The following is a 13488-nucleotide window of genomic DNA, read 5'->3' as shown; positions in this document are numbered from 1 at the left end:
AATTTGAACCTCGTTGGGCTCTGGGAGGACCGAATGAATCAACGCTCGAGGATCGGCAGCAACAGATTCTCACAGGTCTCACCTTCCTCCTTTCTCTCCTTTTTTAATTGAGGTATAGTTTACAGCAAAGTGCACAAACTTAGGGTACAACGTGTTGCCTTTTTACAAACGTGTACCCCGCAGTAGCCACAGCCCAGATGAGAATCTAAAACATTCCCAGCAGCCCGGAAGGCTCCCTCACGCCTCCTCCCAGCCAACAACCCCCCAGGAAGCCACTACCCTGATTCCATCACCATTGATTAGTTTGACCTGTTTGCGACCTGCGTGTAAATGGAGTCATGCAGTTGGCACTCTTTGTGTGTCTGCATGCTCTTGTCCCACTTTGTGACATTCGTCCAAGTTGCCGCGTGAGGGAGGATTCGCTCTTTTTCTTTGCTGCGTGGTGTCTCCTGGTGTGAACACAGCACACTCTGTCCAGGCTGCTGTGCGGAGGGCTTGTTTACGGTGGTTGTAGAATGTGGTGGCATCGTTTGCGTGGACATAAGCACCTGTTTCGCCTGGATGCCAGACCCCTTCCCGCGCATTCTGAGCCCTGCTCCAAGCTCTGCGAGGGCGCGGTGTCCTCCTCTGTCCCTCTGCGGCCTCCTCCGAGCTCTGCGAGGGCACGGTGCTCTCCTCTGTCCCTCTGCAGCCTGATGGGCAGTGCTTCCTGGGAGCCAAGTCCCCGCAGGGCCAGGTTGCCTCCAGCTGAGGGAGGTCTTCTTCCAGCTCAGCCAGGAGTTGGACAGTCCTGTCCACGGCGGCAACGCCAGGCCTGAGCTCTGGGCACTGTCACCCAGAAGGCCTGAGGCATGTGGTTTTACAGGCTGGGTGCCGAGGCTGATGGCATTCTGTTGGCGTCCTCTCTGGGGGGCTGGGGCCTCAGCGTCGGGACCCCTGCTCTGCACAGAGCAGTGGTGTAAGAAATGCTTTCTCCTGTGACGGTGTGGTGGTGTGGTGCCCTTCTCTGCATGTTTTCCAAACACGGGAAAAGTTTCTAAAACATCACACAGCTAGCTGATTCTCAAGCAGGGGCGGCAGACGTGTGTATGGAGCAGTGGGTGGAGTTGCCTACATGCCCACAAGGGGGTCACCCTGGAGGTCAGGTGATGCGGCACAGAGGTTGGGCTGAGATGCGGCTGCAAGCTCAGCCTGTTCTCCAGAGGCCAGGAGGCCAATGCCAGGCAGTTGTGGCCTCTTCAAACCACCCCAACCTGACGCCCACTTCTGGCTCAGGTTGCCCCAGCTCCTCCATACAGAGCAGAGGAAGCCCCAGGAATCCAGAGATGAGGGGCAGGTTGAGAAGATGGGGTGAGTGGCACCAGGGTCCCTCCCCTGTTGAGTCACAAGAAGGGAATGAAAGCAGGGCATGGGCTGAAGCTGAGAGGCCCCAGTCTTGCCCTCTCAGGGCCTCACCTGGCACCGAGGTGAATCGAACCTGCCAAACCCTGGGAGGGCTTTCTTTGGGGGTAAAGTGCCTGCCACCTCCACCCAAGGAGACTGGGGAGAAGCTAGGAGAGCAGGAAGAAATTGGATTAGCCCTCAAGCAAGACACTCCCACCCAAGCCTGGGACGCTGGGAGGCATCGCTGGGAGCCATCTCTCAAAGGAAGTTGCGACATCTTCCTTGGGTCTAATTTGGGTTTTGGTTTGGGGCCAACCAGGCCTATCTTTACGGCTCTGAGAACGTTTTCAAGTGGTAGACATTGTTTCCAAGACAGCACTCAGTGAACACTAGCCTCGGCTCCCCGCCCGGCTCCCTGGGGAGCCTGCAGGGTTAGCCACATCGCAGAGCTTCCAGACAGGGGAAGGTAGCCACTGGCAGCAAAAGGGACGAAGGGCTCAATTTGTTCATGTACAAATAATGGCAAGTTTCATGGAGTGTTTGGTGTGTGCAGGACACAGTCTGAGTACTTCACATGCAGGAGCTCCCGAAACCCTCACAACAACCCCTTTCACAGAGGGGAAATTGAGGCACGCTGAGGGTGAGCAGCCCAGCCAGGGTGGCAGAGCCAGCAGGCAGCAGAACCAGACCTTGACCCAGGCGGTGCTGTGGCGCCCTTGCCCGCACAAGCTGGATGCTGCCCCTCTGCTGCGGCAGCTCTTCACGAGCATGGGCCCCTGTGGGTCCTCACAGCCACCACAAACTGACAAGGAAAACACAGGGACAGACTGAGAACAATGGGCAAAGGAGGCAAACAGACATTGCACCAAAGGGAAAAACAAAGCTGGGAATATCCGTAATCAAAGCAGACAATGAGAGCCATGAGGGACGTCTTGAACTGGCAAATGTTTGAATGATTTCTAATAGCTCCGAGCGTGCCGGGAGCTGCCGAGCAGGCGCCCTGCACTGGGGCTCTCCCGCCGGCAGAGCATTCTGGAATCCTGGCCACGCGTGGCGGGACCTGCAGAATGCCTTTAGAAGACTCCCCCGGGTCTCCCTCCTCAGAATCTTCCTGAAGAGACTGGTCAGAGCTGCAGCAGAGATGAGCATTTAAAGTTGTTCACTGCAGCATTATTCACAGTGGTGAAAAGGCAGAAAAATATACACATTCTGACAGAGGGGAATACCCAAAGAAACCTTGGGCAGGCTGCTAGAGAGCCATTAAAAGTGGTATTTTTGAGGAAATTTTTGTAACACAGGAAAATGCTCATGAGATGATGTTACACAAAAAGGGCAGGATACAGAACTATGCGTATTTTGGAAAAGATGCCAAGATTGCCCATGAGCGGGTTGATGAGGCTGCCTCCGTGAGCGGACAAGGGCCTGGGGCCTGGGTGGTGGGGCCCCTGCCTCCCTGCGCGTGCCGTGTGAGCAGCTGGAACCTCTGCTGTGTGCACACGTTACCTTTAAATGTTCTATCCTGAAATAATTTCAAACCTACAGAAAATTTACAAGCATTAAAAAATAACGTTCTTATAGCCTTCACCTAGAGTCACCCGTTGTTAACATTTTATGACCTTTGTTTTCTCCCTCACTCTTTGTAATAATGCATGGTATAATAATATATTATATATTGCACATTATAAGTTATATATAGGCCTGGCCCAGTGGTGCAGCAGTTAAGTTCGCATGTTCCGCTTCGGTGGCCCAGGGTTCACCGGTTCGGATCCCGGGTGTGGACATGGCACCACTTGGCAAGCCATGCTGTGGCAGGTGTCCCACGTATAAAGTAGAGGAAGATGGGCACAGATGCTAGCTCAGGGCCAGTCTTCCTCAGCAAAAAGGGGAGGATTGGTGGCAGATGTTAGCTCAGGGCTAGTCTTCCTAAAAAAAATGTTTTTAAGTTATGTTATATATAATATGCTCTGGTTATACATAGTGATACATCGTATGTACATGTATGGGAAGTTGCCTTCTGAGCCATCCGTGCATAGACTGCAGACCTCATGCCCTTCACCCGCAATTACTTCAGTGTGATCTCCTAAGATCCTAGGATCAAGGGCATTCTCTATGGTGGTCAAACTCAGACCGTATTCAAACTTTGCCATGTGTCCCAACAGCATCCTCTGTGTTACTTTCCCCCTGATCCACCACCCAAACCAGGACCTCGCACTGCCTTCAGGCGTCACATCTCTCTTTTCCTTCCACCCTGGAACGATTCCTCAGCCTGTCTTTGTTTTTCATGACCTTGATTTTTTTAACGTGTGTAGACGGTTGCTTTGTATATTGTCTCTGCTTTCGGTTCGTCTGATGTTTTCGCGTGATTAGCTCCATGCTGTGCGGGTTTGGGATCTCACAGCAGTGACACTGTGTCTGTCCTTGTGCATCCTATCAGGAGTCACCCAAAGTCGGCTTCTCTCATCACTGGTGTTGTTGACCTTGACCTCTTGGTTAGGGTAGTGTCTGCCAGGTCCTCCAGTGTGGAGGTAATTGTTCCCTCTGTCATTAATAAGTAAATTTTTTTTTTTGAGAAAGATTAGCCCTGAGCTAACGGCTGCCAATCCTCTTCTTTTTGCTGAGGAAGACTGGCCCTAAGCTAACATCTGTGCCCATCTTCCTCTACTTTATATGTGGGACCCCTGCCACATATAAAGCCAAGCAGTGGCTTGCCAAGCGGTGCCGTGTCCGCACCTGGGATCCAAACCGGCGAACCCTGGCTGAAGCAGAAGGTGCGGAACGTGCACACTTAACTGCTGCACCACCGGGTCGGCCCCATGTCATTAGTAAGTAATTTCTGAGTGATGTTCTGTGTGAATATCCTATTCCCCACCAAGCTTTTACTCATAGTTTAGCATCCATCAAAGGCCTGACAATTATTATCCTGATGATTCCAAGTGTGTGTTACTTTCACAATTTAAAGTAAAACTTACTTTTAGAAAACTCGTGATTTTTCATAAAAAAAGGTGAGGGATAGATGAAACAAGATTGGAAAAATGTTGACAGTTGGTGAGGCTAAGAGATGCATGCTCTCGTATAGTTATTCTATTTTTCTCCACTTTCGTGTATTTGAACATTTCTATACTAAAAGCTTTTTAAAAAGTTATTTTACACTAATTAATAGTATTCATGCTAAAATTGTCTTCAACTTAGTTTGAAATGCATGAAAACATAAGGGAAATGGAAGGACGGCTAGAGGCCGAGGTGGGGGGGGATGGAGAGAGGTGTCTGAAGACCGGAGGGCTCGCGAATGCAGCGTCACAAGGTGAGAGCCTGGGAGGTCTTTGTGGGATTCTGCCAACTGCTTTGGATGTTCAAAATTTGTCGTAAAATGTGGGGGGAAAAGTGTTTATTCCTAAGTGGAGGGTTATCTTATCATTCTGTTATACTTTTCTGTGTTTTTAAATCTGCTATAAAGAACACAAGTTACTTTGTTTTTTATATTTATATTCGATGCTCAGTAATTCAGAGGCTCTAAGAGATGGCTGGCCAGAAGTCCTGCCCCACGGCGAGGGATGAACAGGTTGTCCTCTTGGCTTCTCTGAGGATGGCCCCGGGTCTGAGGAAGGCCTGCGCTCCAGCGTGTTTGGGACTGGTCTCCATGGACAGAAACACTGAGGGTCCCTCAGGAACTGAGGGCAGGTGCCCCTTTGAAGAGGAGCGGCTCCTTCCTTCCTCCCTCAGTCTCTTCCCTGGATGCCCACATCACTTCTTGGCTGGCAGACACTCAGCTTGCAGGGAGCTGCTCTCCATATGGGGCACAGGTTTGGGGGCCCTCTGTGCACACTGTGCCCTCCAGCATGCTTTTCTGCTCACTCCTCTGTGCCCCCAGGAAGGAGAGTGGGGGCAGAGAAGAAAAGCTGAAGGGAGGAGAGGCCCATGAGAACGCTTCGCACGGCAGAGCAAGGGAGGCCTGGCCCCAGCTCCCACTCTGGCCCTCCCGGCCAGGTTCCCAAATGCAGGCTCGGGCAGCTCCCTTTTCTGACCTTTTCTGAGGAGGTATTTAGTCTAACAGACAGGTTCAAATTCCAGCCTCACTGCTTGCTCGTGATGCTGGACAAGCATGTTCTCCTTTCTGAGTCTTTATTTACTCGTCTGGAAAATGGGGCTGTCCTGCGAGCTGAAGGAGATGATCCACATTAAGGGTGTACCCGTGCCTTTTGCAAAGGGCCCAACAAACGGTCACTGTCCTTCCTCCACCTGAAGCCTCTTACTGTCAGCCGCTCTTCTAGATGGGGAGCCAGCGGGCACAAGACTAGTCCTCACTCTTCTGCAATTGACAATCTAGTGAGATTTGTTATCAGTCCATGTGACAAAAGCCACTGATTTACTCATAAGTTCTGGGGTTAAATACAAGACCCCGGATGTAGAAAAGCAGTGAAATAAGTGGAAAGTGCAAGGGACATCTATTCAGATCCTCTGGGTGCCGGAGCCAACTGGTTGCAGGTGGCAGCTCAGGTGCACTCAGGTGCCTTATCACAGGGATGCTCAGAGCCGATGCTCAGGGTCCAGATTCCTCCTAGGAGCCACATGGCAGGGCCTCCAGGAGAAAGAGGGTCAAGTTCAGGGTGACCCATCCCCTGGCCCTATCAGGAGCTGACATCACTTTAGGGTCCCCTGCCAAAATACAACTACATTTTTCTTTTTTTTTAAAAAGATTGTCACCTGAGCTAACAACTGCTGCCAATCTTTTTTATTTTTCCTGCTTTTTCTTCCAAATCTACCCAGTACATAGTTGCATATTTCACTTGTCCTTCTAGTTGTGGCATGTGGGACGCCGCCTCAGTGTGGCCTGATGAGCGGTGCCATGTCCGCACCCAGGATCCGAACCGGTGAAAGCAGTTCGCGCCACCGAAGCAGAGTGTGTGAACTTAACCACTCGGCCATGGGGCTGACCCCTGCAGTTTTCTTGATTTCTCCACATCTCCCTGGGTCCTCGGCTTCCTCTGAGGTGGGCTTTGTTTTTCCAGCTGTCTTTGGTGGGACTCAAACTCAAGCCCCATGCCACAGGAAGGAGGGTGGCGAGTGGGTCATTCGTCCAATAGGGAGGGTCCTCTCCGGCAGAGCTCCCAGGCCAGGGCGCCCCCTAGGAAGCTGGTCCCACCAACTGCTGGACACCTTTGGCTGGTCTGTCTTGTGGCCAGGGTGGTAAGGGAGGGTCAAGAATCAAGACTGGGATTTGTGTAAAAAGGCCTGACCTGTGGCTCCTTCCTCAGCAGGGGTGCCGGCCTGCCAAGACCTCCAGCCACGTGTTCACGTGGGCAGGTGCTGTATAAAACTTTGCACAAGTGAGATATTTAACCACAGTGGGCTAAGCCCACCGTCTCTGTGCAGTCTGTCTTCCCTTCTGTGACACTCCTCCGGGTGTGGCGGGTGGAGTGGCCACGCGCGTTGGAGGATGGATGGGTGCTGTGGGGAGGTGAGCTGGGCTAGGCTTCCTTTGGGCTGAATGGGCTGTACTTACGTGGCTCATAGGTGCTTCCTATGGCATATAGGTGTCTAGTGCACAGGTGTACAGGTAAGTTGTTTCTAGTCACCCCAGTGTGGGATTGGCTTCCAGGAATCCTCCTTCCTCCTGGGGCTGACTCACCGCCTGGCATCAGGACACTGAGGTTCAGGGCTAGGGGTGGGGTCCTGCAGTTCTAGGTGGCATTTGGTTCATGGAGAAGAAGCAGAGTTGAAATGCATGTAGTCTGGCTGGTAAAAGTATGTGAATTTGCCGACGGTCTGCCTGCTCTTTCCCACACCCAAGGTCCTGGGAAATCGGGAGGCCACAGCTCACTGCAGTGGGACTGAGCGCACCTCTCTCAGTGGCTCCCTTCCCACCTCTGCAGACGTGGCTGCTCCAGGGGCTCTGCCGACCTTGAATGGCTTAACTGTCATCCTAGGATTTGCTTCTGAGACTGGGGTGTGTGTGTATGAAGGGAATGCCGCAAAGCAGAGAATCTCCTGGTCTTTCTCTGCTTTGAAAATGCAGATTTTTCTCACACACGGAGCTCTCCTGCTCACCGTGTTGGGTTATTTTCAATGTCATAGTGGAGATGAGTTTGGCAGTGGAGCCAGACTTCAAAACCACTTGCCGTTTCCTAACCGGGACCTGGGGCAAGTCCCCTAGCTCTGGGATCCTCAGTTTCCCCGCCTGTAGGCCGAGAACAGTCCTAACACCCATGTCATAAAGGCTGTTGGAGGGTTGGCAGGAGACGGCAGGTGCAGCACTTAACCCAGGCCTGGCGCCTGAAAACTGCTCAGCACGTGTTAGCTATTTTTCTTAACGTTACTGCGCTAGTATTTTTACTAATATTATTCACAGCCCCCCTGCGAGGAGACATCGAGCACATTAGCCCTCGTGCATGTGGGAAGGCAGGAGAGAGGGAGCAGTTGAAGACAGGAGGTGTCTTGGTCACATTCCCCAGGAGTAGGCCCTGATTTATGTGGCCTGACCATTCAGCAAGTGCCCCCAGGGGGAGCGGTGAGGAAGCGGGGGCAGCACACCGAGAAGGCAAGCAGCCAGGCAAGGCTCTGAGCCCAGGCAGAGTCCTACCACGGGGAGCTCGCCGACCCCGCAGGGCACTGAGCCGCATGCCAGCGTTTCCCAGACTGAGCTAGGATGTTGAGCTTTCACACTCTCCCAGTTAAGTTAACTGGCAGTTGCCAGTTAAGGCCATCTGGGGGGACACTTCTAGCTCTCTGCAAGGAGGAACAGTAGCTCCAGTAGCCTGAGGACCGTCCGCTCCAAGGAATTTCAGGTGCAGACAGTTGGAAGCCAAAGCAGGGGTGCGTGGGAACCTGCTCCAGGCCGAAGGGGAGTGTCCTGAGTTAGGGGACAGGAGACTGAGGCTTTGACACAGCCACGTGCACACGTAATGCTCTGTCCTCCAGCTTGCTCTCTTCACTTAATAGTTGGTCTGGAGATCATTCCAGACCAAAGCGTATAAAACTGCCTCATCCCTTTTTTTTAACAGCTGCAGTGTTCACTGAGTGGATATGTTATTATGGAGTTTATTGTCCTCTATTGATGAGTATTTAAGTTGTGTTCAATCTTCTGCTATTGCAAAAAAAAATTGTAATAAATATCCTTGTGTTAGTGTCGTTTGTACACATGCAAATATCTCGGGAAGTATGAATTCCTAGGAGTGAGTTTTTAGGTCAAGGCATGTGCATATTTAAAAAATTCTTATATCAACTTTACCAGTTTACACTTCCACTGGTAACGTTGAGAGGACTCATCTCCCATACCCACTCCAGCACAGTATTATCGAAGTTTTGAATCATTGGCAATCTGATAGGTAAAAAATGGTATTGGACTGTAGTTTCCTTTTGCACTTCTGTTGTGAATAAGACTAAACATCTTTTCATAAGTTTAAGAGTCGTCTGTATTTCCTGTTCTGTGGACTATTCGTTTGTATTCTTGCTCATTTTTTATTGCAATTTGATTTGTCTTAGTGACTTGTAGGAACTCTTTACATATTAAAGAAATTTGAGTCTGGAGCGGAATGACGCAAAGATGGAAGCAGAGAAAGTATGTTCATCCCAAAGGCTGCCCATGAGTTCTGTTACCTAAAGCTCATGGCCAGACCAGTCTTTTCCAGTGTCTGACTCTTCACTTATTCTTTGGCTCCTGTGAGCTAGCCTATGTACTCTCAGTGCATTCTTTGCATGTTTTGTTTTGGCTTAACTTAGCAGCATGGATTTCAGTCATTTAAGGAATCTTGATGGATATGCCCTCCCCCACCAGGTCGAGGTTCCAGGGGGAGGGTCTGAGTGGGGTGTTCTCCTTCCTCCAGCCTGGACTCCCTGCTTTCTCTGCAGCTCTCCCACTTTCAGGCCAAGGCGACTAGTAAGCCTTCCCAGCACGTGCAGCCTCCTCTGCGCCGTCTTAGATCCAGGCCAGGGGTCCCTCTCTCTTCGTTGGGAGGGCAATGGCAGTCATTGGTCTAAGGCTTTGCTGGTGCTTCCAGTTCTGGGATTGTGGACAGCAATTCTCCCTTGATAATTCTGTCCCAGAACCCCAAAGATCTGAGCCCACAGGGCCCTCAGGGAGCCTGGGGACTGACACCTCCATGGACAGCAGACACTGTGCAGAGGAAATGCTCATCCAGGTTACACACTGAGTTAGAGATGCTGCAGGCCTGGACTCCAGTTCTGGATCTCTGCTGAGCATTCATTCACTCTTGCAGCAAGCATTCCTGAGCAGCTGGGCACTACAGTGTGCAGACAGGGCCACTCAACAAGCAAGAACCCAACCCCATCTGAAGCACAGCCCTGATAACTGCCGAGCGGGGAGCAAGGTGCTGGCAGGAGACTGCCCAGTGGGGAGGGCTGGGGGGACCATGCCCTGACCAAGACCAGGCAAGAGCGGAAACAACAGGTCGAAGTGCACTCTAGGCAGAGGGAATGGCGTGTGAAGGCCCAGAAGCTGCAAAGTCAGGCGGGAAGAGGCCAAGTGAGGGTGCCGCTGTTGCTGGCTGCCCCGGCCAGAGAGGCTGCTTTTATTCTGAGAATTCTTGGGGATAATTGCATGTCCCTCGGAAGTCTTACGTGTGCATGTTGTAGTGGGGGGAGAGGTGTGCCTTATCGTAGAAACCGCCACTCCTCAGATGGCCTTGGAAAGGGCCTTAAAGATTGTAGCAGAAGCTGTCACAGAGCCCACCCCAGGCCTCACCCGGGAAGGTGTTTCTCTGTGATACATGGCACCCCAGGGGGGGACTGCAGAATTAACCTTGTCACCCCAATCTCAGAGCAGCCCAAGGCCCACGCCTGGTGGGAGCTGGCGGCTCCATGCCCTGGCTGGCTGGCGGTGGGCCTGGGATGGCTGTAGGGTGAGTTCTTCAGGGGAGGGGGCCTCAGGTGCCCACCATGGAGGCCTGCCCACCAATGCAGCCCATCTGGGTCCCTCCGCTTCCCCGTCTCACCTCCCCAGTCACCTCTGGAGGTTTTCTGCTTACCTCCATGGAAGCCACCTGTGCTGAGTCTCGTTTTGGGCTGGGGGCACCCTAACTAAAGTGGAGCCCTTGCAAGAGTACTAATGCTCCCCTGCTCCCACACTCCAGCCAGTCAATGTAGTTTGATGCGCCTGACCTGTAAATTCCAGGAATCCCAACCTTCCCACTCAGCTCACTGCTTGCCCCCTAGCCCGGGCAGAGGGCCTGCCAGTGGGAGGCCTCTGGTGGATGTTACAGGGGTGTGGTTCCTGCAGAGAAGGCCAGGGAGCCTGAGGGAGTGAGGCCAGGGAGAGGCTCAGCCAGGCCTGGGCCCAGAGCTCAAAAGCCTTTTACCAGGGACCCGGCCCACGAGTGTCAGGATGGGCCATTCTGCGGGCTGAGTGCTTCCCATGGCAATCCTGCCCAACTGGCTGGGGAGCCTGTCTGGCTGGGTGCGAGACCCCCGGGACCCTGCCCACTCACTCAGGGGCACATAGACCAGAAGAGGGCCGCAGAGGCATTCCAGTCCCAGGCCCCTGCCTGGACAAGGCTGACCCCAGATCTGCCCTGGTGCCACACCTTGGGATAGTGCTCAGCTCCTCTAAAAGTCCAGAATGAACTCCAGAATTTCTGTCACCACTGAACACCTCCCACATGCCAAACACCAGGGCTGGGCTGAGGACTCAGTGATGGGCAGTGGAGATCTGCTGCCTGGTCTGACAGGGTGCCAAGGCTAGTAGGGGGCCAGGCATGGAGCCCATGTGCCAGTCCTCAAAGCCTTGAGTGCTGGGCAGGGAACGAGCAGGAAGCTCTGAGGGCCAAGCACAGATGGGCAAGTTTGGGGGGTGGGTGTGGCAGATGGCTCAGAGAGGGCAGCCTGCGAAGACTGGTTTGGGTAGGAGGACAGCAAGTGCAAAGGCCCTGAGGCAGGAAAGAGCAGGCATTTTGAGACCCCAAAAAGGAGACTGGTAGAGGAGAGAGATCAAGCCACAGAGGGAAGCAGGTGTGAGCTTTGGGGCCAGGAAGCCATGGGGGCCAACCAAATGTAGTTCTGGGTGGGCTGAGAAGCCATTGGCAGCGCGTTGAGCAGGAAGGTGACCAGAACTGAATTTGTGTTCTCAATAGACTCCTGTGCAGTCAGGACTTGGGAGCCCAACTGAAGGGAGATAGGCAGTTGCTGGGCTTTGTTCTTCGACATGGGCCCTGGGGAGGGCGTGGACATGAATGGAGCCTCACACAGCTTTCTGCCGTGACCTTTTCACCACCCACCATTGCCCTCTGCCCTCTTTACGTGTGAGGAAACAGGCTCAGAGAGGGGAAGGGACTTCTTCCCTCAAATGGTACCTGGACGGGTACAGCTGATGCACGGCTGTCGTCTTCCCACCACCTCACAGGCCTTGGGTGGCTGCCGGGGCACCTATCATTTCAGTGAGAGCCTTTGGGTCTGTTGGGAAGAAATGCTGGGCAAGAAGAGAGAGGAAAACAGAAGGAAGGGGATTGACCACGCCTGCCCGGTGGTCGTGTTTCTGGGGCAAGAAACACGGGGGCCCTGTCTCACAGCCACCCTGTGCCCTCACAGGTCTTGTTTGTTGAACGTGCTCGTGTCCCTGGCCAGGAAGCAAGAACGCTGGAGGACAGCGAGCCAGCAACTGGGCAGTCAGCGAACTGGAGGGCAGAGGAAGGAACGAAGTCGGATGGGGCCCTCCTCTGCTCAGGGGCTCCTCAGGGCCCTGAATCCACCCACAGGGCCCACAGGATGACCTCGGACCTGAACCCCGCAGCTGACCTCACCTCCTCCTGCTTCCTGTCTCATTCTGGCGGCCTTGACTGCCTGTTTGATCCCTCTGGCCTCCAGGCACCTAAACTGGAATGAGATGATCCTTAGAGATCCTTCTGGCAAGTCTGGGCGAGCAGGGGCTGAAGCCGGCCAGCTCCTCGCCCAGCGCCCTGTCAACTTCACCTGGGGCCTCCCGCTGAAGCCCCATTGCCACTTGCCTCTGCTGCAGTGACTGGGCTTCCGAGGGGCCGTGACCCCTGACGTGGCCCCCAGTGGTCTGGGGCACACTCTCTCCCAGGGAGAAGGTCAAGAACAGGGTAACGGGGCCGGCCCGGTGGTGCAGCGGTTAAAGTGCACACGTTCTGCTTCGGTGGCCCGGGGTTCACCAGTTCGGATCCCAGGTGTGGACATGGCACTGGTTGTCAAGCCATGCTGTGTCCCACATATAAAGTAGAGGAAGATGGTCATGGATGTGAGCTCAGGGCCAGTCTTCCTCAGCAAAAGGAGGAGGATTGGCAGCAGATGTTAGCTCAGGGCTAATCTTCCTCAAAAAAAGCAGAAAAAAAAAAAAAAGAACGGGGTAACATAACGAAGTGTCACGATCTCAGGCAAGTCCCGGTCCCCTCTGGGCCTCAGTTTCCCCTTCACTGAGGAGGTGGATGAGGGTCCTGCCCAGCCCTGAGTGGGGGCATTTTGGGGAGGTAAAGATGCATTCCCAGAATCCCCTAGAGTCCTGAAAACACCCATGCCCTTTGTCCCAGCAATCCTGAGAAAGGCCAAGCTGATAAGGCTGTGGGTGGCCAGATGACAACATTCTTGGGACTCAGATGCAGTGGGAGGGCCCACCCGCTCAGCTGCATGCACTCAGGGCGGTTTGGCCGGCGACTGTTCAGTCCACGGGCGGCCAGGGCGCCTGCCCTTCCAGCAGTTTGGCGATGCCGTGGAGCACGAGGCCACAGCAGGGAGGCCACACGGTCTTAGTTTGCAACGTTTTGAGGAAAGAATGCCAGTCTCGTGGGAGGGAAGCATGGGTCTGGCCTCCCTCCCACCCCCATCTTGGCTCTCTCTGAAACTCACTCTTAAGAAACACAATTGTTCCTTCTCCCTGAAGGATGGGACCCGCTGAGATGTTTCTGGGCTCAGTCACCGTGGGGGTGGGACAGGCACAGCCCTTGCCTTAGACTGAGATGAGCAAGACCACTGCCCTCCCCACCACCTCCAGCCCACAGGAGACCTGAACTGGCTTCTCCTCCAGGCCTGAGGCTGCGTTTCATCCACTGCGCAACTTCCGCCGTCACAGCCTTCGTGCTAGGCAAGGCATCCCCGTGGGTGAAAATGTAGACGTTCCTGCTGTGGGACGCAAGCGGGATG

Source organism: Equus asinus, unplaced genomic scaffold, assembly GCF_041296235.1.
Source record: "Equus asinus isolate D_3611 breed Donkey unplaced genomic scaffold, EquAss-T2T_v2 contig_622, whole genome shotgun sequence".
NCBI classification, from domain to species: Eukaryota; Metazoa; Chordata; class Mammalia; order Perissodactyla; family Equidae; genus Equus; species Equus asinus.
This window is presented reverse-complemented; position numbering follows the sequence as displayed.